Source organism: Myotis davidii, unplaced genomic scaffold, assembly GCF_000327345.1.
Source record: "Myotis davidii unplaced genomic scaffold, ASM32734v1 scaffold268, whole genome shotgun sequence".
NCBI classification, from domain to species: Eukaryota; Metazoa; Chordata; class Mammalia; order Chiroptera; family Vespertilionidae; genus Myotis; species Myotis davidii.
Window position 1 is genome coordinate 5,755,850 of NW_006383015.1, and position 7,719 is coordinate 5,763,568.

Genomic DNA, 7,719 nt, shown 5'->3' on the forward strand with positions numbered 1-7,719 from the left:
AGCCGCTCCTTTTTTTCTTTTTATCTTTTTATTCTGGGATTTTATTTACCTTCTATAATTGAAACTTTGTTGCTGCTCCAGCTCCGAGGCCATGGCTGCCGAAAGCGGGTATCTGGGGGTTTGTTTAGCTTCTAAAATTGTAACATTGTTTCTTAGAGTGCAGCTCAGAGGCCGGCAGCGGCAGGCGGGGAACCTTGGCTTCCTCCATTGCTGGAGTAAGCAAGCCTCCTGTTCGCTTCAGCTGCCTGGCTGTCGGCCGCCATCTTGGTTGGCAGTTAATTTGCATATCACCCTGATTAGCCAATGGGAAGTGTGTCGGAGGTATGGTTAATTACCATGTTTGTCTATTATTAGATAGGATACTCTTTTTGAGATCAAGTTTAAAAGGGTAGATGTTTCAAAGCATTTTCCATAATAAGGAAAATGCAACAACTATTGATGGGAGTCACACAACCAAATTCCCTTTCCAAGAAGCTTTGAAAATGTGCCCATGGTGCTGTGATTAGCTGATTGAGAGGGCTTAGTCTTAGGAAGTAATAGTCAACATTAAAACAGAATGTATAATTTAACCTATAAACGTTTTTGAAACAGCCTGTGTTTATTATTGTTTTATGCTTGTCCTTTGCATTCGGTATTGTTATTAAAAATCATCCACTTGTTCATTTATCTTTCCACATCCCAGCATCATTCTGAGCTAGCATCGAGGATATTGATTCTTTACTTTGAATCAGTTTTCTTTGGATCTTTCAGTTCAAAACACTGGAGACAAATCAAAAATATATTTTCCTTGCAGTCTAAGATTGCTTATGGTGAACACCTATCATGTTAGACTTCTGCATACGTGGAACTTGCAGGAATATATGAGAAAGAAACAAATTGAAAAACAGCATATTCTGTTCCAAACACATGACAATATTTTGGTTGAAGTGGAAGAAATATGTCAACTCTAAACAGCATTGCCCTAAAATATCCTACCTAAAGCATTACTAATGGCCATATAAAACAAGAATCCTTACTGATTCTTTGATTTAAACAATGTGTTCTCAAAATGCAGCCAATAAAAGGAAAGGAAAAATATAATTTATTTTGTATTAAGGTAAAGTGCAATATATAAATGAGCTTTTGAATAAGCAATAAAATTACCACAGGAGAAATGATTTAGAGCAGTCTAAAGCCAAGTTAAACAACTATGGCTTCAGATATACAAGCACAGTAACAAAAATGCCAAATTAAAATGATCCATGTGATGTCTGAGGCCCAATTATAATCCTAACCAGAGTTGCTACATGTATAGTTGTGCAAAACAGACTTCCCTGTGTCCCTGGGCTAACGGCAGAGCTTGCACATCTCTGAAATGGGAAGTACAGCGCTGTTTCTTCCCCCGGGTGTGAGAATTCACAAGTAAAGTGTTCTGGATGTAAAACCTCTCAAGCTAACTTATTTATTTTTTCTTTTTATTGAATTTATTGGGGTGACACTGGTTAACAAAATTACACAGGTTTCGGATGCACAATTCTACAGCACAGCTTCTGTGCATTCTGCTGTGTGTTCACCACCAAAGTCAAGTCTATCGTCTATCACCATTTATCTCCCTTTTACCCTCCTCTACTGCCTCCTCTCCCCACCTTCTCACTCCTCACCCCCTGCAATCATCACGCTGTTTGCAGTGTCCATGAGGGATTTTTTTTCTTTTCTTTTTTTTCTCAATCCCTCCACCTTCCCTTCAACCCACTCCCCTAACCACAGCTGTCAGCCTGCTTTCTATCTGAGTCTATCTCTATTTTGCTTGTTAGTTCATTTTCTTCATTAGATCCCACCTGTGAGTGAAATCATACCGCACTTGTCTTTCTCTGACTAAGCCGCAGGCTAATTTAGCAGTAAGTTTCATAAAAGATCTGAATATAAAACATTATAGCTACGGTAATCCTCTTAAGCTAGTAGTGAAAATAAAAATGATCTACTCTGGGAATCTGACTCTATTACTGTCAGATTGTCGTGTAAATTATTTGCATATGTAAATTATTTGCATATCAGAAAAATAGAAGCCCCATGTGCCTATTTCATTTTCACCAAGGCCTAAAGCTATATAATACGTTTGGTTTCTGGCTTACCTCACGATTCTGAGCTAGTAGTTCCTGTCAGTACTCATCCTCTTAAGAATCAAATAAATCTGATCCAAGATTTGCAAGAAGGAAGCTTAAAGCCAGAATTTATTTCAATTTCTTATTGCATAGGTAATATGGTAAAAAGCTAAAATCTTTGGGATGTTCTCTATTGATACATGAAAGCTTATTTTTTATTCTTTAAGTTACACTATCAAAATATGGATACTCACAATTCAGAATTACAGCACAATTTGCTCTCTAGAATATTTAATGAGACTTGGCTGTAGTTATAATGTCAACATTTCAGGATTTCAAAGTACTGTAACAGCAGTAATCAATTAAGCCTTACAACATCCCAAGTTAATATTCAGTCATCTGCCTTTGGTTAAACTTCAGCCAGTGTTAGGGGGGAAAAAAAATCACGAAGCTGATTTTCTTTAACACTTCTACGCTCTGGTCATTTATAAACAAATGAGTCAGATTTATAAGTGATTTTTATTCCAATTATGCTTCTCATTATAAATAAAATATGGCACTTAGAAAAATTCCATTACAAAATGTGTTTAAAAATTGTAGGTTTATTAACATCTGCTATGTAGTACAATGTTCTGAATCTTAGAGGTATCTCCAATGCTATATGGTAATTTTTACTTTATAATAATAAAGTAAAATGGTCTTCTATTCAATTCCACATCATAGAAAAAACTTGCTCAGTAAAATTCTTAGTGATACACCAACCCTATTGATTCATTTGTAAGAGCTTCACATTAACCAATAAGCTCTCTATGGAATTTTAAAGACCATCATATAGCACTTATTAAGTTGGGACTAAAAGAAAAAAGCATAGAGATGAGTTGAAAATACTTTCATGAGTTGAACTCCTTAGGGCAGATGAAGAAAAACAAGTGTAAACTTGAGATCACCAGGGCTGAAGAGTCCACCACCAAGTGTGGCCCTGATCTATGCAGCTGTCTTCAATCCTCCGTCATTGTAGAAACCTTGAGGAATACTGGACACATGGAGCATGTTCAGTCTTACATAGAAAACTCCTACAACCTTGAAGTGACCTCTGGTATGATCACTGCTTGAGAGATATTGGAAACATTCTACTACACTCCCACCTTTAGCACAAATCAGAACTATTAAGAACGTCTAAAGAAGATGTGAGGGCAAAGGAATGTTCTCTATTTCCACAGAAGTGGGTTCTAAATTAGCCTTTAAACCAGCAGTAAGTCTGGCTAAGCATGATTAAATAGACACTCCAGGCATCATCAGCAAGAGAGGGAAGCTTGAGGCCAAGACTAGTGCCAGTTCTTTGGGCATTTCCCTCACCTGAATCCTTAGTTTCTGACCCAGAATTGGGACTAGGGTGAGGTGAGTGAGGTGCCTCAAGTGCAGCATGGAAGAAAGGCATCCTTGGTCCTGGTAGCAAGAGCCTCCTTCCATGTTGCACCTTAGCTATCTCACTCCCCTACCCTAGTCTAAGCTCTGCTCAGCTATTTTTTTTCTCCAAGATTTCATGGCAAGAAGCTCAAAATATCTGTTGATGGCAAACAAGTGAGTCTATACTTTAGAAAGAGGGCTATGAAAAGTGGAGTACATAAATAAAAATGTTCAAAAGAGAGGCCACCTCCAATTTAAAGAAATATTGTCCAACAAAAATATGTAAAGTCGCTCATCTATTCCAACTAATTCTGCAACAGCTCACTTGCACACACTCTGTGTGTGTGTGTGTGTGTGTGTGTCTGCCCTCTCCCACCCTCACCTCCCACCTCTCACTCCTCACCTCCTATCTCTTTCTGTCTGTCTCTCTCTTTTCCTTCCTGTTTACTCCTGTCCCTTCCCCACTCCTGTCAGTGGAGGCCATAAGAATCTATGGGCATTGCTAAGCCCTACAGATTAATTTATTATTTCCATAATTTGGATTATCCTGGATGAATCCAGTCCTAAAACCTATCTTTAGTAAAAGTATAATACAGTTATTTTTTAAAGTGTGTGATAATCATATCGGTATCCCACCTCTTCTATGTACAGAGGCTCCAATATAACAATAAAATCTATTTTCTGTGAATGTCTTTGTAGCTACTACAATATAACTAAATGGTTCTAATTGTACGAGTTTTTGTAGTTGCCAATTCTAATCAAATCACAATAGCTCCTCAAGACTGAGCTAAATAGATACTTCTATGTTACAATCAGAATATAATATCTTACAAAATGAAAACCTTTCAAAGACAATAATGATTCCTGTGACTGATTTGTATCTGAAGTGCCAGAGACAAGGATACTTGGACAGTTAGGTTCCTGTCTTAATTGTAACACAAGTCACAATTTTTAAAAATAAGTGGATTAATGTTAGAAGCAGTATTTATTGGACCCTTTTTTATTCATAGGGAGCTTAACCTTTCTAATTCAATCACTTCAATTTCCAAATTCATTTGCAAGTAAAAACAAAATCATTAATTCTTGGCTACTTTCCAAGGCTTGTGAACTCAGAATTTTAAATTTGTAAGTTTCTTGAAATCAGAGACTATCTACATTATCTATTTATTTCCACTTATTTTTCTATCTGCATACTATAGGATAAAAGTTTCATGTTTACTTGTGAAATAATGAATTAATGAATTAATGAAATAGGATATTAGGTTGTACTTCTTGTCTTTTGGAAATGAATTCACCATCATGGAAAAAATATTTGCTTTGTAATCTTTGAGTCTAATTCATTATAAGCAATATCTTCCTAAAGATAGATTTAATATAAGGCAAAGGTGAAAAAATTACCACTATAAGTATTTGAGAAATTATATCATATATCTTGTCATTTATGAATGTGTAGCCCATGAATAACATGGAAAAACTCTGATCTAACTCTCTACTAAATCCTACTGAAAGGCATAGGACAGAATTTATTTTTTCAAGTATCCAGTTTTGCTTTTAAAGTATTTTATAGATTTTTAAGTACTGATCATATGTGAAGATCACACAATCCTTTGATTAAGGAATCATTTCCACACACTGATGACAAAATTTAGGTTTGAAGAGAATATATGACTTGACCAAGTTTAGAGCATTGATAAATGCAGAGGAGGGATTAGAATCCAGATCAACTACAATTGGCTGAATGTAATAATGAGCACCAAACATCTCACACTACAAATATAAAGAGATTATGGTTTCTAAAACCTTCATGGTTTAATATTTTACAGTGGTTGATTATGTGTATACCTTTAATATCAAATTATTTCTTGTTTGTTTGTTTTATAAATCTTATCCGAGGATATTTTTTCCCGTTGATTTTTAGAGTGGAAGGCAGGGAGGGAGGGAGAGAAGAGAGAGAAACAGCGATGTGAAAGAGACACTTCAATTGGTTGCCTCCTGCACACGCCCTATCTGGGGCCGGGGATCAAATCTGCAACCCAGGTACGTGCCCTTGATTGGAATCAAACCCACAGCCATTCAGTGAGCAGGCTGATGCTGTAATCATTGAGCAACACTGACCAGGGCCATATCAAATTCTTTTTAAATGAAGGGCACCTTGAAATGTGTTGCTCTTCCCATAAGTGAAATATAGCTGTGTATTGGCAGGTATGCTATGTAAATATTAGCCACAAACAATTATGCAAGGAAGGGCCACAAAAAAGTACAAGTGTGTCACTGCTGTTGTCTAACCCACCCTCTGTTACCAAGGGGAGAGTGACCTTCAAAGACATTGAAAGGCAACTAATCCAGGCCAATGTTTATTGACCTGAGAGCAGCATATCTAACACAATCTAACTCTAGGCAATATTGTTTTCATTACTACTTATTCTCTTTGAAGTTATATATGAGTACTTTTTTAAAATATATTTTATTGATTTTTTACAGAGAGGAAGGGAGAGGGATAGAGAATTAGAAACATCGATGAGCGAGAAACATCGATCAGCTGCCTCCTACACACCCCCTGCTGGGGATGTGCCCCCAGCCAAGGTATCAGCTGCCTCCTACACACCCCCTACTGGGGATGTGCCCCCAGCCAAGGTACATGCCCTTGACCGGAATCGAACCTGGAACCCTTGAGTCCGCAGGCCGACGCTCTATCCACTGAGCCAAACCGGTTAGGGCATGAGTCCTTTTGACATGTCACTCACACTGAACTGAAACCAGATACTCTCATAATTTATAGCTCCTCGCTGTATCTTTGGTGATGTTTTAGAACAGTGGTTCTCAACCTTCCTAATGCCGCAACCCTTTAATACAGTTCCTCATGTTGTGGTCACCCCCAACCATAAAATTATTTTCGTTGCTACTTCATAACTGTAATTTTGCTACTGTTATGAATCATAATGTGAATATCTTAACTTAAAATGATAGTTTTTTAATACTTTATCCTGAGATCTTGACTTACTTTTCTCACTCTGTGTTTGTGTTTGTGTGTGTGTGTGTGTCTGTCTGTCTGCCCTCTCTCACCCTCACCTCCCACCTCTCACTCCTCACCTCCTATCTCTTTCTGTCTGTCTCTCTCTTTTCCTTCCCGTTTACTCCTGTCCCTTCCCCACTCCTGTCAGTGGAGGCCATAAGAATCTATGGGCATTGCTAAGCCCTACAGATGTCACTCAGTTACCACCATATTGAGTCCTGACTGGAGCAACCTAAAGAGTAGAATCTGTAGAAGCATTTGAAGGACTTTTAGTCAACCCAGTGGACATATAAAGTATAAGCAGAATACATAAAACTATTACAACCTAATTTTATATCCACTGAGAGAAATTGCTTAGGGGTTTTTTCGTACTTCACTTTTCATAGCTCTTACTACTAAAGAACTACTGAGCTCACTCTAGCTTCATATTCACAACAGGTGATTTGCACTGTCAAAGTTCCCTTGGAATAGCTTCAGACTTCTCTGGTAATAAATGCCTTCACAAAGGTACAGAAAGGAACAGAAGCCTAGTGAACTCTCATAATTCAGGGGCAGGGGCAAGGAAGAGCACTTAAGGCTCCCTTCCTGGACCTGCTCTTCACTTACATATACACTCAGAGGAACAGAAGCATCAGCTGCTAGTTGTCTCTGTCTTACTCTGCAAACTAAAACTCATAACTGTGGCCTTCTAAAGAAGGACTAAGAGGAAAAAGGGAAAATCATTGTCTACATGAAGATCTGCAAGTATCAGATATTTTCCTTTCAAACATTTTCTGAAAAAGAAGACATTTGAAAAGATAAAAGTTAACAGTGAGACAGTATAAGACGGGGGCTTAACACACCGTCACGTGGCTCATGAATAAAAGCAACCAACCCCACGTTTGAGCCCAAACTGCGAGCAGTAGTGTCTGGGCACACACAGAGCCCTAAAAGCCTTTAAAATATTTGCTTTCTAAACAGAACACTTACAGTTTACAGTTTACATGTTAACCGGAATTGTGACCCTCCTTTTGTAGTGTGTGAAAATTGCTGCATTTTCACTCAGAGCAGATATAAACAAGCATCAGGTACATCACTAGGTTCTATGGTAAAGACTAATAAGTTAACATTTCAGAACTACATTCAGGTACTTGCTTCACACTAAACTCCATCCCATACAATTTTGTCAGAAGCAATGGATATGAGAATATTACCTTGACAGAAAGGAGCCTCAGGCAG

The 7,719-nt window shown here is 37.8% G+C and overlaps 1 protein-coding gene across 2 annotated transcripts in view; it reads right to left on the reverse strand.

Moving 5' to 3' along the window:
• CPS1 (carbamoyl-phosphate synthase 1) overlaps positions 1-7,719 on the reverse strand; it is a 111,951-nt gene that overhangs the window by 103,362 nt on the left and 870 nt on the right. Inside the window, exon 1 of one of the 2 annotated variants that reach the window (XM_006778936.1) lies at positions 7,695-7,708. The exons of the other annotated variant lie outside the window; for it this stretch is intronic. The gene's annotated coding sequence lies outside the window, so the exon portion shown is untranslated. Of the gene's footprint in view, positions 1-7,694; positions 7,709-7,719 lie in introns of those variants that run through there. 2 annotated transcript variants of the gene reach the window in all.